Raw genomic sequence first — 18,393 nt, forward strand, 5'->3', positions numbered from 1 at the left:
AGATGGATCTCCTTCACTTGGCAGGGGGGTGCCCGAACAGCGACCCTCCCCAGCTCTAGCCCAACTCCTACTTACCTGCCAGGTGAGATACTATGATCAGGAAGGTGCTTCTCCCAGGGCAAGGCTCACCCAATGCACTCTGGGTGTGCTGCTCCTAAGATTTCCCCAAATGTGGGACACTTGATTACATAATTTGTGTTTCCTCTGGTCGGCTCTCGTATAATTCAGATCTCTTTGTCTCAGGTCTCTCTCCAGCCTAGTTTGCTGTCTGTTTCCACTTCTCTTTTCTTGAGCCGCTCCCTTCTATGCCCTTGTGCACTATCCTGACTTCCCCGTCTGCTTACTTTGTGCCTTCCAACGCACAATGCAAACTACAGGTAGTGCTGCAGGGCCCACACCCTTTTACTTGCTTTACAGAGCAGCTCTGGAGCTGTTACAGTGCCCAGCTGCTGCAAGAAATCAGCTTGAATGCTTCAGGGGCTGGGGCATAGCCAACATGAGCCCCACACCGAAGGAGGGTGGAGGTGTTTAATGCGAACTAGGGGTCATCCAAGCGCCGCAAAAGGCCGCCATGCCCTGCACACCCCTTTTTTATTTTCATATGCAGACGAGGGTTGAAGCCAACTTTGACCCACTGCTTGGATGACATCACCATATGCAAATCCATCTGTGGCAGGCCTTCCCCCAGGAATGCTTGCACTAGTTGTTGCATTTGGTTTGTTGTTTGGGGGTGCTTCAGTATTAGGCAGCCTTCTGCCCTCCCATGTTCATCTGAAAATATATGTTCTCCCTGCAGTTGTTGTCCCAAGATGAGAGTTCCCTTGTGCTGCCTCAGTTGAATCTCCTTTACTTGACAGAGATGTGCATGAGCAGCGGCCCTCCCCAGCCCTATTCCAAATCATACTTATTTTGCATAGGAGATACCATGGTCATGAAGATTTTTCTCCCAGGGTGAGGTTCATTCATTGCATTTTGGGTATGCTGACCGCTGTGATTTCCCCAAATGTGGGAAACTTGACTGCATTATTTGTGGTAGTGGGAGACTGTGTTTGTGCTTTCCTCTGGTCAGCTCTGGTAAAAGTCAGATTTCTTTGTCTCAGATTTTCCTTTAGCCTTGTTCTTCTTTCGAGAGTTCCCTTGTGCTGCCTCAGTTTGATCTCCTTCACTTTACAGGGGGGTACACGAGCAGCGACCCTCCCCAGCTCTAGCCCAACTCCTACTTACCTGCCAGGTGAGATACTATGATCATGAAGGTGCTTCTCCCAGGGCAAGGCTCACCCATTGTACTCTGGGTGTGCTGCTCCTGCGATTTCCCCAAATGTGGGAAACTTGACTGCATAATTTGTGTTTCCCCTGGTCGGCTCTCGTATAATTCAGATCTCTTTGTCTCAGGTCTCTCTCCAGCCTAGTTTGCTGTCTGTTTCCACTTCTCTTTTCTTCAGCCGCTCCCTTCTATACCCTTGTGCACTATCCTGACTTCTCCCGTCTGCTTACTTTGTGCCTTCCAATGCACAATGCAAACTACAGGTAGTGCTGCAGGGCCCACACCCTTTTACTTGCCTTACAGAGCAGCTCTGGAGCTGTTACAGTGCCCAGCTCCTGCAAGAAATCAGCTTGAATGCTTCAGGGGCTGGGGCATAGCCAACATGAGCCCCACACCGAAGGAGGGTGGAGGTGTTTAATGCAAACAAGGGGTCAGACAAGCGCCGCAAAAGGCCACCATGCCCTGCACGCCCCTTTTCTGTTTTCATATGCAGACGAGGGTTGAAGCCAACTTTGACCCACTGCTTGGATGACATCACCATATGCAAATCCATCTGCGGCAGGCCTTCCCCCAGGAATGCTTGCACTAGTTGTTGCATTTGGTTTGTTGTTTGGGGGTGCTTCAGTATTAGGCAGCCTTCTGCCCTCCCATGTTCATCTGAAAATATGTGTTCTCCCTGCAGTTGTTGTCCCCAGATGAGAGTTCCCTTGTGCTGCCTCAGTTGAATCTCCTTAACTTGACAGAGATGTGCCTGAGCAGCGGCCCTCCCCAGCTCTATCCCAAATCATACTTATTTTGCATAGGAGATACCATGGTCATGAAGATTATTCTCCCAGGGTGAGGTTCATTCATTGCATTCTGGGTATGCTGACCCCTGTGATTTCCCCAAATGTGGGAAACTTGACTGCTTTATTTGTGGTAGTGGGGGACTGTGTTTGTGTTTTCCTCTGGTCAGCTCTGGTAAAAGTCAGATTTCTTTGTTTCAGATCTTCCTCTAGCCTTGTTCTTCTTTCGAGAGTTCCCTTGTGCTGCCTCAGTTGGATCTCCTTCACTTGACAGGGGGGTGCCCGAGCAGAGACCCTCCCCAGCTCTAGCCCAACTCCTACTTACCTGCCAGGTGAGATTCTATGATCATGAAGGTGCTTCTCCCAGGGCAAGGCTTACCCATTGCACTCTGGGTGTGCTGCCCCTGCGATTTCCCCAAATGTGGGAAACTTGACTGCATAATTTGTGTTTCCCCTGGTCGGCTCTCGTATAATTCAGATCTCTTTGTCTCAGGTCTCTCTCCAGCCTAGTTTGCTGTCTGTTTCCACTTCTCTTTTCTTGAGCCGCTCCCTTCTATGCCCTTGCGCACTATCCTGACTTCTCCTCCTGTCTGCTTACTTTGTGCCTTCCAACGCACAATGCGAACTACAGGTAGTGCTGCAGGGCCCACACCCTTTTACTTGCCTTACAGAGCAGCTCTGGAGCTGTTACAGTGCCCAGCTGCTGCAAGAAATCAGCTTGAATGCTTCAGGGGCTGGGGCATAGCCAACATGAGCCCCACACCAAAGGAGGTTGGAGGTGTTTAATGCAAACTAGGGGTCAGCCAAGCGCCGCAAAAGGCCACCATGCCCTGCACGCCCCTTTTCTCTTTTCATATGCAGACGAGGGTTGAAGCCAACTTTGACCCACTGCTTGGATGACATCACCATATGCAAATCCATCTGCGGCAGGCCTTCCCCCAGGAATGCTTGCACTAGTTGTTGCATTTGGTTTGTTGTTTGGGGGTGCTTCAGTATTAGGCAGCCTTCTGCCCTCCCATGTTCATCTGAAAATATATGTTCTCCCTGCAGTTGTTGTCCCCAGATGAGAGTTCCCTTGTGCTGCCTCAGTTGAATCTCCTTTACTTGATAGAGATGTGCATGAGCAGCGGCCCTCCCCAGCCCTATTCCAAATCATACTTATTTTGCATAGGAGATACCATGGTCATGAAGATTTTTCTCCCAGGGTGAGGTTCATTCATTGCATTTTGGGTATGCTGACCCCTGTGATTTCCCCAAATGTGGGAAACTTGACTGCATTATTTGTGGTAGTGGGATGCTGTGTTTGTGATTTCTTCTGGTCAGCTCTGGTAAAAGTCAGATTTCTTTGTCTCAGATTTTCCTTTAGCCTTGTTCTTCTTTCGAGAGTTCCCTTGTGCTGCCTCAGTTGGATCTCCTTCACTTTACAGGGGGGTACCCGAGCAGCAACCCTCCCCAGCTCTAGACCAACTCCTACTTACCTGCCAGGTGAGATACTATGATCATGAAGGTGCTTCTCCCAGGGCAAGGCTCACCCATTGTACTCTGGGTGTGCTGCTCCTGCGATTTCCCCAAATGTGGGAAACTTGACTGCATAATTTGTGTTTCCCCTGGTCGGCTCTCGTATAATTCAGATCTCTTTGTCTCAGGTCTCTCTCCAGCCTAGTTTGCTGTCTGTTTCCACTTCTCTTTTCTTCAGCCGCTTCCTTCTATACCCTTGTGCACTATACTGACTTCTCCTCCCGTCTGCTTACTTTGTGCCTTCCAATGCACAATGCAAACTACAGGTAGTGCTGCAGGGCCCACACCCTTTTACTTGCCTTACAGAGCAGCTCTGGAGCTGTTACAGTGCCCAGCTGCTGCAAGAAATCAGCTTGAATGCTTCAGGGGCTGGGGCATAGCCAACATGAGCCCCACACCGAAGGAGGGTGGAGGTGTTTAATGCAAACTAGGGGTCAGTCAAGCGCCGCAAAAGGCCACCATGCCCTGCACGCCCCTTTTCTGTTTTCATATGCAGACGAGGGTTGAAGCCAACTTTGACCCACTGCTTGGATGACATCACCATATGCAAATCCATCTGCGGCAGGCCTTCCCCCAGGAATGCTTGCACTAGTTGTTGCATTTGGTTTGTTGTTTGGGGGTGCTTCAGTATTAGGCAGCCTTCTGCCCTCCCATGTTCATCTGAAAATATGTGTTCTCCCTGCAGTTGTTGTCCCCAGATGAGAGTTCCCTTGTGCTGCCTCAGTTGAATCTCCTTAACTTGACAGAGATGTGCCTGAGCAGCGGCCCTCCCCAGCTCTATCCCAAATCATACTTATTTTGCATAGGAGATACCATGGTCATGAAGATTATTCTCCCAGGGTGAGGTTCATTCATTGCATTCTGGGTATGCTGACCCCTGTGATTTCCCCAAATGTGGGAAACTCGACTGCTTTATTTGTGGTAGTGGGGGACTGTGTTTGTGTTTTCTTCTGGTCAGCTCTGGTAAAAGTCAGATTTCTTTGTTTCAGATCTTCCTCTAGCCTTGTTCTTCTTTTGAGAGTTCCCTTGTGCTGCCTCAGTTGGATCTCCTTCTCTTAACAGGGGGGTGCCCGAGCAGCGACCCTCCCCAGCTCTAGCCCAACTCCTACTTACCTGCCAGGTGAGATACTATGATCATGAAGGTGCTTCTCCCAGGGCAAGGCTCACCCATTGCACTCTGGGTGTGCTGCCCCTGCGATTTCCCCAAATGTGGGAAACTTGACTGCATAATTTGTGTTTCCCCTGGTCGGCTCTCGTATAATTCAGATCTCTTTGTCTCAGATCTCTCTACAGCCTAGTTTGCTGTCTGTTTCCACTTCTCTTTTCTTCAGCCGCTCCCTTCTATACCCTTGTGCACTATCCTGACTTCTCCTCCCGTCTGCTTACTTTGTGCCTTCCAATGTACAATGCAAACTACAGGTAGTGCTGCAGGGCCCACACCCTTTTACTTGCCTTACAGAGCAGCTCTGGAGCTGTTACAGTGCCCAGCTGCTGCAAGAAATCTGCTTGAATGCTTCAGGGGATGGGGCATGGCCAACATGAGCCCCACACCAAAGGAGGGTGGAGGTGTTTAATGCGAACTAGGGGTCATCCAAGCACCGCAAAAGGCCGCCATGCCCTGCACGCCCCTTTTCTCTTTTCATATGCAGATGAGGGTTGAAGCCAACTTTGACCAACTGCTTGGATGACATCACCGTATGCAAATCCGTCTTCTGCAGAACTTCCCCCAGGAATGCTTGCACTAGTTGTTGCATTTGGTTTGTTGTTTGGGGGTGCTTCAGTATTAGGCAGCCTTCTGCCCTCCCATGTTCATCTAAAAATATGTGTTCTCCCTGCAGTTGTTGTCCCCAGATGAGAGTTCCCTTGTGCTGCCTCAGTTGAATCTCCTTTACTTGACAGAGATGTGCATGAGCAGCGGCCCTCCCCAGCCCTATTCCAAATCATACTTATTTTGCATAGGAGATACCATGGTCATGAAGATTGTTCTCTCAGGGTGAGGTTCATTCATTGCATTTTGGGTATGCTGACCCCTGTGATTTCCCCAAATGTGGGAAACTTGACTGCATTATTTGTGGTAGTGGGGGACTGTGTTTGTGCTTTCCTCTGGTCAGCTCTGGTAAAAGTCAGATTTCTTTGTCTCATATTTTACTCTAGCCTTGTTCTTCTTTCGAGAGTTCCCTTGTGCTGCCTCAGTTGGATCTCCTTCACTTGACAGGGGGGTACCCGAGCAGCGACCCTCCCCAGCTCTAGCCCAAATCCTACTTACCTGCCAGGTGAGATACTATGATCATGAAGGTGCTTCTCCCAGGGCAAGGCTCACCCATTGCACTCTGGGTGTGCTGCTCCTGCGATTTCCCCAAATGTGGGAAACTTGACTGCATAATTTGTGTTTCCCCTGGTCGGCTCTCGTATAATTCAGATCTCTTTGTCTCAGGTCTCTCTCCAGCCTAGTTTGCTGTCTGTTTCCACTTCTCTTTTCTTGAGCCGCTCCCTTCTATGCCCTTGCGCACTATCCTGACTTCTCCTCCTCTCTGCTTACTTTGTGCCTTCCAACGCACAATGCGAACTACAGGTAGTGCTGCAGGGCCCACACCCTTTTACTTGCCTTACAGAGCAGCTCTGGAGCTGTTACAGTGCCCAGCTGCTGCAAGAAATCAGCTTGAATGCTTCAGGGGCTGGGGCATAGCCAACATGAGCCCCACACCGAAGGAGGGTGGAGGTGTTTAATGCGAACTAGGGGTCATCCAAGCGCCGCAAAAGGCCGCCATGCCCTGCACGCCCCTTTTCTCTTTTCATATGCAGACGAGGGTTGAAGCCAACTTTGACCCACTGCTTGGATGACATCACCATATGCAAATCCGTCTTCTGCAGAACTTCCCCCAGGAATGCTTGTACTAGTTGTTGCATTTGGTTTGTTGTTTGGGGGTGCTTCAGTATTAGGCAGCCTTCTGCCCTCCCATGTTCATCTGAAAATATGTGTTCTCCCTGCAGTTGTTGTCCCCAGATGAGAGTTCCCTTGTGCTGCCTCAGTGTAATCTCCTTTACTTGACAGAGATGTGCATGAGCAGCGGCCCTCCCCAGCCCTATTCCAAATCATACTTATTTTGCATAGGAGATACCATGGTCATGAAGATTGTTCTCCCAGGGTGAGGTTCATTCATTGCATTCTGGGTATGCTGACCTCTGTGATTTCCCCAAATGTGGGAAACGCGACTGCTTTATTTGTGGTAGTGGGGGACTGTGTTTGTGTTTTCCTCTGGTCAGCTCTGGTAAAAGTCAGATTTCTTTGTTTCAGATCTTCCTCTAGCCTTGTTCTTCTTTCGAGAGTTCCCTTGTGCTGCCTCAGTTGGATCTCCTTCACTTGACAGGGGGGTGCCCGAGCAGCGACCCTCCCCAGCTCTAGCCCAACTCCTACTTACCTGCCAGGTGAGATACTATGATCATGAAGGTGCTTCTCCCAGGGCAAGGCCCACCATTGCACTCTGGGTGTGCTGCCCCTGCGATTTCCCGAAATGTGGGAAACTTGACTGCATAATTTGTGTTTCCCCTGGTCGGCTCTCGTATAATTTAGATCTCTTTGTCTCAGGTCTCTCTCCAGCCTAGTTTGCTGTCTGTTTCCACTTCTTTTTTCTTGAGCCCCTCCCATCTATACCCTTGTGCACTATCCTGACTTCTCCTCCCGTCTGCTTACTTTGTGCCTTCCAATGCACAATGCAAACTACAGGTAGTGCTGCAGGGCCCACACCCTTTTACTTGCCTTACAGAGCAGCTCTGGAGCTGTTACAGTGCCCAGCTGCTGCAAGAAATCAGCTTGAATGCTTCAGGGGCTGGGGCATAGCCAACATGAGCCCCACACCGAAGGAGGGTGGAGGTGTTTAATGCAAACTAGGGGTCAGCCAAGCGCCGCAAAAGGCCACCATGCCATGCACGCCCCTTTTCTCTTTTCATATGCAGACGAGGGTTGAAGCCAACTTTGACCCACTGCTTGGATGACATCACCATATGCAAATCCATCTGCGGCAGGCCTTCCCCCAGGAATGCTTGCACTAGTTGTTGCATTTGGTTTGTTGTTTGGGGGTGCTTCAGTATTAGGCAGCCTTCTGCCCTCCATGTTCATCTGAAAATATGTGTTCTCCCTGCAGTTGTTATCCCCAGATGAGAGTTCCCTTGTGCTGCCTCAGTTGAATCTCCTTTACTTGACAGAGATGTGCCTGAGCAGCGGCCCTCCCCAGCTCTATCCCAAATCATACTTATTTTGCATAGGAGATACCATGGTCATGAAGATTATTCTCCCAGGGTGAGGTTCATTCATTGCATTCTGGGTATGCTGACCCCTGTGATTTCCCCAAATGTGGGAAACTCGACTGCTTTATTTGTGGTAGTGGGGGACTGTGTTTGTGTTTTCCTCTGGTCAGCTCTGGTAAAAGTCAGATTTCTTTGTTTCAGATCTTCCTCTAGCCTTGTTCTTCTTTCGAGAGTTCCCTTGTGCTGCCTCAGTTGGATCTCCTTCACTTGACAGGGGGGTGCCCGAGCAGCGACCCTCCCCAGCTCTAGCCCAACTCCTACTTACCTGCCAGGTGAGATACTATGATCATGAAGGTGCTTCTCCCAGGGCAAGGCTCACCCATTGCACTCTGGGTGTGCTGCCCCTGCGATTTCCCCAAATGTGGGAAACTTGACTGCATAATTTGTGTTTCCCCTGGTCGGCTCTCGTATAATTCAGATCTCTTTGTCTCAGGTCTCTCTCCAGCCTAGTTTGCTGTCTGTTTCCACTTCTCTTTTCTTTAGCCGCTCCCTTCTATACCCTTGTGCACTATCCTGACTTCTCCTCCCGTCTGCTTACTTTGTGCCTTCCAATGCACAATGCAAACTACAGGTAGTGCTGCAGGGCCCACACCCTTTTACTTGCCTTACAGAGCAGCTCTGGAGCTGTTACAGTGCCCAGCTGCTGCAAGAAATCAGCTTGAATGCTTCAGGGGATGGGGCATGGCCAACATGAGCCCCACACCAAAGGAGGGTGGAGGAGTTTAATGCGAACTAGGGGTCATCCAAGCACCGCAAAAGGCCGCCAAGCCCTGCACGCCCCTTTTCTCTTTTCATATGCAGATGAGGGTTGAAGCCAACTTTGACCCACTGCTTGGATGACATCACCGTATGCAAATCCGTCTTCTGCAGAACTTCCCCCAGGAATGCTTGCACTAGTTGTTGCATTTGGTTTGTTGTTTGGGGGTGCTTCAGTATTAGGCAGCCTTCTGCCCTCCCATGTTCATCTGAAAATATGTGTTCTCCCTGCAGTTGTTGTCCCCAGATGAGAGTTCCCTTGTGCTGCCTCAGTTGAATCTCCTTTACTTGACAGAGATGTGCCTGAGCAGCGGCCCTCCCCAGCCCTATTCCAAATCATACTTATTTTGCATAGGAGATACCATGGTCATGAAGATTGTTCTCCCAGGGTGAGGTTCATTCATTGCATTTTGGGTATGCTGACCCCTGTGATTTCCCCAAATGTGGGAAACTTGACTGCATTATTTTTGGTAGTGGGGGACTGTGTTTGTGCTTTCCTCTGGTCAGCTCTGGTAAAAGTCAGATTTCTTTGTCTCAGATTTTCCTCTAGCCTTGTTCTTCTTTCGAGAGTTCCCTTGTGCTGCCTCAGTTGGATCTCCTTCACTTTACAGGGGGGTACCCGAGCAGCGACCCTCCCCAGCTCTAGCCCAACTCCTACTTACCTGCCAGGTGAGATACTATGATCATGAAGGTGCTTCTCCCAGGGCAAGGCTCACCCATTGCACTCTGGGTGTGCTGCCCCTGCGATTTCCCCAAATGTGGGAAACTTGACTGCATAATTTGTGTTTCCCCTGGTCGGCTCTCGTATAATTCAGATCTCTTTGTCTCAGGTCTCTCTCCAGCCTAGTTTGCTGTCTGTTTCCACTTCTCTTTTCTTGAGCCGCTCCCTTCTATGCCCTTGCGCACTATCCTGACTTATCCTCCTGTCTGCTTACTTTGTGCCTTCAAACGCACAATGCGAACTACAGGTAGTGCTGCAGGGCCCACACCCTTTTAGTTGCCTTACAGAGCAGCTCTGGAGCTGTTACAGTGCCCAGCTGCTGCAAGAAATCAGCTTGAATGCTTCAGGGGCTGGGGCATAGCCAACATGAGCCCCACACAAAAGGAGGGTGGGGGTGTTTAATGCGAACTAAGGGTCATCCAAGCACCGCAAAAGGCCGCCATGCCCTGCATGCCCCTTTTCTCTTTTCATATGCAGATGAGGGTTCCAGCCAACTTTGGCCCACTGCTTGGATGACATCACCGTATGCAAATCCGTCTTCTGCAGACCTTCCCCCAGGAATGCTTGTACTAGTTGTTGCATATGGTTTGATATTTGATGGTGCTTCAGTATTAGGCAGCCTTCCGCCCTCCCATGTTCATCTGAAAAGATGTGGTCTCCCTGCAGTTGTTGTCCCCAGACGAAAGTTCCCTTGTGCTTCCTCAGTTGAATCTCCTTAACTTGACGGGGGAGGGGCTGCCCGAGCAGCCACCCTCCCCAGCCCTATCCCAACTCATACTTATTTTGCATATGAGATCTCTTGATCATGAAGATTGTTCTCACAGGGTGAGGTTCATCCATTATATTTTAAAATAGGAAGGTACAAATTACATATTTGAATTGCATCTATGTGTTGGATTCAAATGTCCCCCCCCCCTTCCTTTCTCAATTGTGCCCGTCAGCAGCTATTCTAAGGTTGCTGCCAATGGGTGTGACACATTAATTTCTTCTGTGGGGTACACTGGACTCCACAAGGATTCACATTGGGGTGTAGAGTAGGATCTTGATCTGAGGCACCAACCGGCTCAAAGCTTTTGACTGTTCCCAAGAAGCTCAGTGCATTCTCCTCTATAACCCCGCTTCCATGAACAGGGAGCTCAGTTTGTAGTTGGTGCCTTCAGTAGCAGGCCACTTAACAGGGGCCTGCCTCAGGCAGCCTATTCTTAGCTATTAATTTTGACAAGAAAAGAAGAACTTGTTTTATGAGAATCTACAAGGGCTGCAGCAGGCTAGGTCTAATAGACATCTTTACTGCAGCTTCATCACTCCCAGCGGCGCTGTATACTCCCGTGCCCTGGTTGCTGGGTCACTGCAGCGGAGGCTCCGGTTTCTTCCTAAGGTCAGTCACACACACACACCGCCCTTCCGGATCACGAGGCCGCTGATGAAGGGGAGCGTGGCCGTAGGGGGTGGACCGTGTGCGCACTGGCGTGGACACTGATTACTGGGCAGCCGCTCCACTAGCCACCAGGTACAGTTAAGGAGCACAGGTCTGGGGGTTTTTCTCCTATATTAAACCAATTTTGTACTGCCCGCAGCGCATTGTGATAGGTAATAGGGCCTGATTCAGGTTGGATTGCAATCACAATAAGCGATCCAACTGCAAAAATTGCTAAGAGCATACGCATGTGCCTGCATTTTCTGCGGCACCCCGCAGAGAATGCGATCGCCTCTGCCTGTCAATCGGGGCAGGGGGGGAGAGGGGGGTCAGCAACACTCCATTTCCAAGTCAGGGATGGAGCGGTGCGGGGGCAAGGCTTCAAAATGGGGTCTGCAATGGAGGAGACACAGGGGGCGTGGTCACAGCGGCTGTATGACATCACATTCAGCCGCTGTGATCACAAAAATGGTGGCGGCTTCCTGCGCGCACATACAGTCTGCACCAGCAGGAGGCTACACCATTTTTTATGATCACGCTGAACTGCAGTGCGACTGCAATTACAGCATGGTCAAGAAGGGAGGCGTCATGCTGGGTGGCCATTAGAGATGAGCGGGTTCGGTTCCTCGGAATCCGAACCCGCCCGAACTTCACCCTTTTTTGCACGGGTCCGAGCAGACTCGGATCCTCCCGCCTTGCTCGGTTATCCCGAGCGCGCCCGAACGTCATCATCCCGCTGTCGGATTCTCACGAGACTCGGATTCTATATAAGGAGCCGCGCGTCGCCGCCATTTTCACACGTGCATTGAGATTGATAGGGAGAGGACGTGGCTGGCGTCCTCTCCGTTTAGATTAGAAGATAGAGACGAGTGACATTTGATTTACTACTAATTTGGGGAGCAGTTGAACTTGTCAGGAGTACTCAGTAGTGCAGAGTTTTGCTGATAGTGACCACCAGTTTTATTATTTATAATCCGTTCTCTGCCTGAAAAAAAACGATACACATACCATATATGTGCTCAGCCTCAGTGTGCTGCATGATATATCATCTATGTATATCTGACTGTGCTGAGTGCTCACTGCTCACACAGCTTAATTGTGGGGGAGACTGGGGAGCAGTTATAGCAGGAGTACAGTGCACACTTTTGCTGCCAGTGTGACCACCAGTATATTGTCTGCCTGAAAAAGTTAAACACTCCTGTGGTGTTTTTTTTTTTTATTCTATAAACGCATTCTGCTGACAGTGTCCAGCAGGTCGGTCATACATTATATTATATAAATATTTACCTGCAGTAGTGTTATATTTTTTTTTCATCTCTATCATCTTTATCATCTCTATATTAGCAGACGCAGTACGGTAGTCCACGGCTGTGGCTATCTCTGTGTCGTCAGTGCTCGTCCATAATTGTATACCTACCTACCTGTGGTGGTTTTTTTTTTTCTATCTTCTTCATACTAGTAGTTTAGGAGTCTGCTGACAGTGTCCACCAGGTCCATCATTATATTATATACCTACAGTAGTAATATATTTATTATATTATCTATACTAGCAGACGCAGTACGGTAGTCCACGGCTGTGGCTATCTCTGTGTCGTCAGTGCTCGTCCATAATTGTATACCTACCTGTGGTGGGGTGTTTTTTTTCTATCTTCTTCATACTAGTAGTTTAGGAGTCTGCTGACAGTGTCCACCAGGTCCGTCATTATATTATATACCTACAGTAGTAATATATTTAGTATATTATCTATACTAGCAGACGCAGTACGGTAGTCCACGGCTGTACCTACCTCTGTGTCGTCACTCGTCCATAATTGTATACCTAACTGTGGTGGGGGTTTTTTTTCTATCTTCTTCATACTAGTAGTTTAGGAGTCTGCTGACAGTGTCCACCAGGTCCGTCATTATATTATATACCTACAGTAGTAATATATTTAGTATATTATCTATACTAGCAGACGCAGTACTGTAGTCCACGGCTGTACCTACCTCTGTGTCGTCACTCGTCCATAATTGTATACCTACCTGTGGTGGGGTTTTTTTTTCTATCTTCTTCATACTAGTAGTTTAGCAGTCTGCTGACAGTGTCCACCAGGTCCGTCATTATATTATATACCTACAGTAGTAATATATTTAGTATATTATCTATGCTAGCAGACGCAGTACGGTAGGCCACGGCTGTGGCTATCTCTGTGTCGTCAGTGCTCGTCCATAATTGTATACCTACCTACCTGTGGTGGTTTTTTTTTCTATCTTCTTCATACTAGTAGTTTAGGAGTCTGCTGACAGTGTCCACCAGGTCCGTCATTATATTATATACCTACAGTAGTAATATATTTAGTATATTATCTATACTAGCAGACGCAGTACGGTAGTCCACGGCTGTACCTACCTCTGTGTCGTCACTCGTCCATAATTGTATACCTACCTGTGGTGAAGTTTTTTTTCTATCTTCTTCATACTAGTAGTTTAGCAGTCTGCTGACAGTGTCCACCAGGTCCGTCATTACATTATATATACCTACAGTAGTTATATATATTTTTTTTTATATCATTAATTATCATCTCTATACTAGCAGACGCAGTACGGTAGGCCACGGCTGTGGCTATCTCTGTGTCGTCAGTGCTCGTCCATAATTGTATACCTACCTACCTGTGGTGGGGTTTTTTTTTCTATCTTCATCATACTAGTAGTTTAGCAGTCTGCTGACAGTGTCCACCAGGTCCGTCATTATATAATATATACCTACAGTAGTTATATATATATTTTTTTTATATCATTAATTATCATCTCTATACTAGCAGACGCAGTACGGTAGTCCACGGCTGTAGCTACCTCTGTGTCGTCAGTCACTCGTCATCCATAAGTATACTAGTATCCATCCATCTCCATTGTTTACCTGAGGTGCCTTTTAGTTGTGCCTATTAAAATATGGAGAACAAAAATGTTGAGGTTCCAAAAATAGGGAAAGATCAAGATCCACTTCCACCTCGTGCTGAAGCTGCTGCCACTAGTCATGGCCGAGACGATGAAATTCCATCAACGTCGTCTGCCGAGGCCGATGCCCAATGTCATAGTACAGAGCATGTAAAATTCAAAACACAAAAGATCAGTAAAAAAAAGGACTCAAAAATCTAAATAAAAATCGTCGGAGGAGAAGCGTAAACTTGCCAATATGCCATTTACCACACGGAGTGGCAAGGAACGGCTGAGGCCCTGGCCTATGTTCATGGCTAGTGGTTCAGCTTCACATGAGGATGGAAGCACTCAGCCTCTCGCTAGAAAAATGAAAAGACTTAAGCTGGCAAAAGCACAGCAAAGAACTGTGCGTTCTTCAAAATCACAAATCCACAAGGAGAGTCCAATTGTGTCGGTTGCGATGCCTGACCTTCCCAACACTGGACGTGAAGAGCATGCACCTTCCACCATTTGCACACCCCCTGCAAGTGCTGGAAGGAGCACCTGCAGTCCAGTTCCTGATAGTCAGATTGAAGATGTCAGTGTTGAAGTACACCAGGATGAGGAGGATATGGGTGTTGCTGGCGCTGGGGAGGTGAGGTGGTTTGTTTAAGTCAGGCACCCGGGGAGACACCTGTTGTCCGTGGGAGGAATATGGCCATTGACATGCCTGGTGAAAATACCAAAAAAAACTGCTCTTCGGTGTGGAAGTATTTCAACAGAAATGCGAACAACAGGTGTCAAGCCGTGTGTTGCCTTTGTCAAGCTGTAATAAGTAGGGGTAAGGACGTTAACCACCTCAGAACATCCTCCCTTATACGTCACCTGCAGCGCATTCATCATAAGTCAGTGACAAGTTCAAAAACTTTGGGCGACAGCGGAAGCAGTCCACTGACCAGTAAATCCCTTCCTCTTGTAACCAAGCTCACGCAAACCACCCCACCAACTCCCTCAGTGTCAATTTCCTCCTTCCCCAGGAATGCCAATAGTCCTGCAGGCCATGTCACTGGCAATTCTGACGAGTTCTCTCCTGCCTGGGATTCCTCCGATGCATCCTTGAGTGTAACGCCTACTGCTGCTGGCGCTGCTGTTGTTGCTGCTGGGAGTCGATGGTCATCCCAGAGGGGAAGTCGTAAGACCACTTTTACTACTTCCACCAAGCAATTGACTGTCCAACAGTCCTTTGCAAGGAAGATGAAATATCACAGCAGTCATCCTGCTGCAAAGCGGATAACTGAGGCCTTGGCATCCTGGGCGGTGAGAAACGTGGTTCCGGTATCCATCATTACTTCAGAGCCAACTATAGACTTGATTGAGGTACTGTGTCCCCGGTACCAAATACCATCTAGGTTCCATTTCTCTAGGCAGGCGATACCGAAAATGTACACAGACCTCAGAAAAAGACTCACCAGTGTCCTAAAAAATGCAGTTGTACCCAATGTCCACTTAACCACGGACATGTGGACAAATGGGGCAGGGCAGACTCAGGACTATATGACTGTGACAGCCCACTGGGTAGATGTATTGACTCCCGCCGCAAGAACAGCAGCGGCGGCACCAGTAGCAGCATCTCGCAAACGCCAACTCTTTCCTAGGCAGGCTACGCTTTGTATCACCGCTTTCCAGAATACGCACACAGCTGAAAACCTCTTACGGCAACTGAGGAAGATCTTCGCAGAATGGCTTACCCCAATTGGACTCTCCTGTGGATTTGTGGCATCGGACAACGCCAGCAATATTGTGCGTGCATTATATCTGGGCAAATTCCAGCACGTCCCATGTTTTGCACATACCTTGAATTTGGTGGTGCAGAATTATTTAAAAAACGACAGGGGTGTGCAAGAGATGCTGTCGGTGGCCAGAAGAATTGCGGGACACTTTCGGCGTACAGGCACCACGTACAGAAGACTGGAGCAACACCAAAAACGCCTGAACCTGCCCTGCCATCATCTGAAGCAAGAAGTGGTAACGAGGTGGAATTCAACCCTCTATATGCTTCAGAGGATGGAGGAGCAGCAAAAGGCCATTCAAGCCTATACATCTGACCACGATATAGGAGGTGGAATGCACCTGTCTCAAGCGCAGTGGAGAATGATTTCAACGTTGTGCAAGGTTCTGCAACCTTTTGAACTTGCCACACGTGAAGTCAGTTCAGACACTGCCAGCCTGAGTCAGGTCATTCCCGTCATCAGGCTTTTGCAGAAGAAGCTGGAGACATTGAAGGAGGAGCTAAGACAGAGCGATTCCGCTAGGCATGTGGGACTTGTGGATGGAGCCCTTCATTCGCTTAACCAGGATTCACGGGTGGTCAATCTGTTGAAATCAGAGCACTACAGTTTGGCCACCGTGCTCGATCCTAGATTTAAAACCTACGTTGTATCTCTCTTTCCGGCAGACACAAGTCTGCAGGGGTTCAAAGACCTGCTGGTGAGAAAATTATCAAGTCAAGTGGAACTTGATCGGTCAACAGCTCCTCCTTCACATTCTCCCGCAATTGGGGGTGCGAGGAAAAGGCTCAGAATTCCGAGCCCACCCGCTGGCGGTGATGCAGGGCAGTCTGGAGCGACTGCTGATGCTGACATCTGGTCCGGACTGAAGGACCTGCCAACGATTACGGACATGACGTCTACTGTCACTGCATATGATTCTCTCACCATTGAAAGAATGGTGGAGGATTATATGAGTGACCGCATCCAAGTACCTGTAGGCACGTCAGACAGTCCGTACGTATACTGGCAGGAAAAAGAGGCAATTTGGAGGCCCTTGCACAAACTGGCTTTATTCTACCTAAGTTGCCCTCCAACAAGTAGTACTCCGAAAGAGTGTTTAGTGCCGCCGCTCACCTTGTCAGCAATCGGCGTACGAGGTTACTTCCAGAAAATGTGGAGAAGATGATGTTCATTAAAATGAATTATAATCAATTGCTCCGTGGAGACATTGACCAGCAGCAATTGCCTCCACAAAGTACACAGGGAGCTGAGATGGTAGATTCCAGTGGGGACGAATTGATAATCTGTGAGGAGGGGGATGTACACGGTGATGAATCGGAGGATGATGATGAGGTGGACATCTTGCCTCTGTAGAGCCAGTTTGTGCAAGGAGAGATTAATTGCTTCTTTTTTGGTGGGGGTCCAAACCAACCCGTCATTTCAGTCACAGTCGTGTGGCAGACCCTGTCACTGAAATGATGGGTTGGTTAAAGTGTGCATGTCCTGTTTATACAACATAAGGGTGGGTGGGAGTGCCCAAGGACAATTCCATCTTGCACCTCTTTTTTCTTTCATTTTTCTTTGCGTCATGTGCTGTTTGGGGAGTGTTTTTTGGAAGGGCCATCCTGCGTGACACTGCAGTGCCACTCCTAGATGGGCCAGGTGTTTGTGTCGGCCACTTGGGTCGCTGAGCTTAGTCACACAGCTACCTCATTGCGCCTCTTTTTTTCTTTGCGTCATGTGCTGTTTGGGGAGTGTTTTTTGGAAGGGCCATCCTGCGTGACACTGCAGTGACACTCCTAGATGGGCCAGGTGTTTGTGTCGGCCACTTGGGTCGCTGAGCTTAGTCACACAGCTACCTCATTGCGCCTCTTTTTTTCTTTGCGTCATGTGCTGTTTGGGGAGTGTTTTTTGGAAGGGCCATCCTGCGTGACACTGCAGTGCCACTCCTAGATGGGCCAGGTGTTTGTGTCGGCCACTTGGGTCGCTGAGCTTAGTCACACAGCTACCTCATTGCGCCTCTTTTTTTCTTTGCGTCATGTGCTGTTTGGGGAGTGTTTTTGGAAGGGCCATCCTGCGTGACACTGCAGTGCCACTCCTAGATGGGCCAGGTGTTTGTGTCGGCCACTTGGGTCGCTGAGCTTAGTCACACAGCTACCTCATTGCGCCTCTTTTTTTCTTTGCGTCATGTGCTGTTTGGGGAGTGGTTTTTGGAAGGGCCATCCTGCGTGACACTGCAGTGCCACTCCTAGATGGGCCAGGTGTTTGTGTCGGCCACTTGGGTCGCTGAGCTTAGTCACACAGCTACCTCATTGCGCCTCTTTTTTTCTTTGCGTCATGTGCTGTTTGGGGAGTGTTTTTTGGAAGGGCTATCCTGCGTGACACTGCAGTGCCACTCCTAGATGGGCCAGGTGTTTGTGTCGGCCACTTGGGTCGCTGAGCTTAGTCATCCAGCGACCTCGGTGCAAATTTTAGGACTAAAAATAATATTGTGAGGTGTAAGGTGTTAAGAATAGACTGAAAATGAGTGGAAATTATGGTTATTGAGGTTAATAATACTTTGGGATCAAAATGACTCCCAAATTCTATGAACAAGGGAAAATGTCATCATCCCGCTGTCGGATTCTCGCGAGATTCGGATTCCATATAAAGAGCTGCGCGTTGCCGCCATTTTTACTCGTGCATTGAAGAGAGAGCGGAGAGGACGTGGCTATGTTCTCTCAGTGGAAATCTCAATATCAGTGCTCAGTATCAGTGGATACTTATTGCTGCTCAGTAATACTAGTAGTGTGTCTCTCCTGCTCAGTGTCAGTTCTCAGTAGTATCCTCATCAGTGCTCAGTATCACTGCTCATTGTCTTGTGCTGCATTGTTGTGCTCAGCATACTACAGTACATTACTAATAGTCCAGTGCTGCATCTTGCTGCTCAGTGTCAGTTCTAGTATCCTCATCAGTGCTCACTA

The 18,393-nt window shown here is 48.8% G+C and overlaps 16 non-coding genes and 1 pseudogene across 16 annotated transcripts; all 17 read left to right on the plus strand.

Moving 5' to 3' along the window:
- The first annotated feature begins 67 nt into the window (after positions 1-67).
- On the plus strand, positions 68-230 carry LOC135029628 (U1 spliceosomal RNA). The gene has a single exon (XR_010225731.1). It is a non-coding gene; the product is annotated as a U1 spliceosomal RNA (small nuclear RNA).
- A 670-nt stretch (positions 231-900) lies between these two features.
- Positions 901-1,064, plus strand: LOC135029525 (U1 spliceosomal RNA). Its single transcript, XR_010225651.1, has one exon. It is a non-coding gene; the product is annotated as a U1 spliceosomal RNA (small nuclear RNA).
- A 152-nt stretch (positions 1,065-1,216) lies between these two features.
- LOC135029566 (U1 spliceosomal RNA) lies at positions 1,217-1,379 on the plus strand. The gene has a single exon (XR_010225685.1). It is a non-coding gene; the product is annotated as a U1 spliceosomal RNA (small nuclear RNA).
- A 671-nt stretch (positions 1,380-2,050) lies between these two features.
- On the plus strand, positions 2,051-2,214 carry LOC135029517 (U1 spliceosomal RNA). Its single transcript, XR_010225643.1, has one exon. It is a non-coding gene; the product is annotated as a U1 spliceosomal RNA (small nuclear RNA).
- A 152-nt stretch (positions 2,215-2,366) lies between these two features.
- LOC135029579 (U1 spliceosomal RNA) lies at positions 2,367-2,529 on the plus strand. The gene has a single exon (XR_010225697.1). It is a non-coding gene; the product is annotated as a U1 spliceosomal RNA (small nuclear RNA).
- Positions 2,530-3,203: 674 nt separating this feature from the next.
- On the plus strand, positions 3,204-3,367 carry LOC135029533 (U1 spliceosomal RNA). The gene has a single exon (XR_010225659.1). It is a non-coding gene; the product is annotated as a U1 spliceosomal RNA (small nuclear RNA).
- Positions 3,368-3,519: 152 nt separating this feature from the next.
- On the plus strand, positions 3,520-3,682 carry LOC135029567 (U1 spliceosomal RNA). Its single transcript, XR_010225686.1, has one exon. It is a non-coding gene; the product is annotated as a U1 spliceosomal RNA (small nuclear RNA).
- A 674-nt stretch (positions 3,683-4,356) lies between these two features.
- LOC135029515 (U1 spliceosomal RNA) lies at positions 4,357-4,520 on the plus strand. The gene has a single exon (XR_010225641.1). It is a non-coding gene; the product is annotated as a U1 spliceosomal RNA (small nuclear RNA).
- A 152-nt stretch (positions 4,521-4,672) lies between these two features.
- LOC135029544 (U1 spliceosomal RNA) lies at positions 4,673-4,835 on the plus strand. The gene has a single exon (XR_010225668.1). It is a non-coding gene; the product is annotated as a U1 spliceosomal RNA (small nuclear RNA).
- Positions 4,836-5,509: 674 nt separating this feature from the next.
- On the plus strand, positions 5,510-5,673 carry LOC135029492 (U1 spliceosomal RNA). The gene has a single exon (XR_010225619.1). It is a non-coding gene; the product is annotated as a U1 spliceosomal RNA (small nuclear RNA).
- Positions 5,674-5,825: 152 nt separating this feature from the next.
- Positions 5,826-5,988, plus strand: LOC135029551 (U1 spliceosomal RNA). The gene has a single exon (XR_010225675.1). It is a non-coding gene; the product is annotated as a U1 spliceosomal RNA (small nuclear RNA).
- Positions 5,989-6,662: 674 nt separating this feature from the next.
- Positions 6,663-6,826, plus strand: LOC135029520 (U1 spliceosomal RNA). Its single transcript, XR_010225646.1, has one exon. It is a non-coding gene; the product is annotated as a U1 spliceosomal RNA (small nuclear RNA).
- Positions 6,827-6,978: 152 nt separating this feature from the next.
- LOC135029618 (U1 spliceosomal RNA) lies at positions 6,979-7,119 on the plus strand (annotated as a pseudogene).
- Positions 7,120-7,813: 694 nt separating this feature from the next.
- LOC135029503 (U1 spliceosomal RNA) lies at positions 7,814-7,977 on the plus strand. The gene has a single exon (XR_010225630.1). It is a non-coding gene; the product is annotated as a U1 spliceosomal RNA (small nuclear RNA).
- Positions 7,978-8,129: 152 nt separating this feature from the next.
- Positions 8,130-8,292, plus strand: LOC135029545 (U1 spliceosomal RNA). The gene has a single exon (XR_010225669.1). It is a non-coding gene; the product is annotated as a U1 spliceosomal RNA (small nuclear RNA).
- Positions 8,293-8,966: 674 nt separating this feature from the next.
- On the plus strand, positions 8,967-9,130 carry LOC135029693 (U1 spliceosomal RNA). The gene has a single exon (XR_010225794.1). It is a non-coding gene; the product is annotated as a U1 spliceosomal RNA (small nuclear RNA).
- Positions 9,131-9,282: 152 nt separating this feature from the next.
- LOC135029546 (U1 spliceosomal RNA) lies at positions 9,283-9,445 on the plus strand. Its single transcript, XR_010225670.1, has one exon. It is a non-coding gene; the product is annotated as a U1 spliceosomal RNA (small nuclear RNA).
- Positions 9,446-18,393: the final 8,948 nt, after the last annotated feature.

The sequence above is a fragment of the Pseudophryne corroboree genome, unplaced genomic scaffold (assembly GCF_028390025.1).
Source record: "Pseudophryne corroboree isolate aPseCor3 unplaced genomic scaffold, aPseCor3.hap2 scaffold_490, whole genome shotgun sequence".
NCBI classification, from domain to species: domain Eukaryota; kingdom Metazoa; phylum Chordata; class Amphibia; order Anura; family Myobatrachidae; genus Pseudophryne; species Pseudophryne corroboree.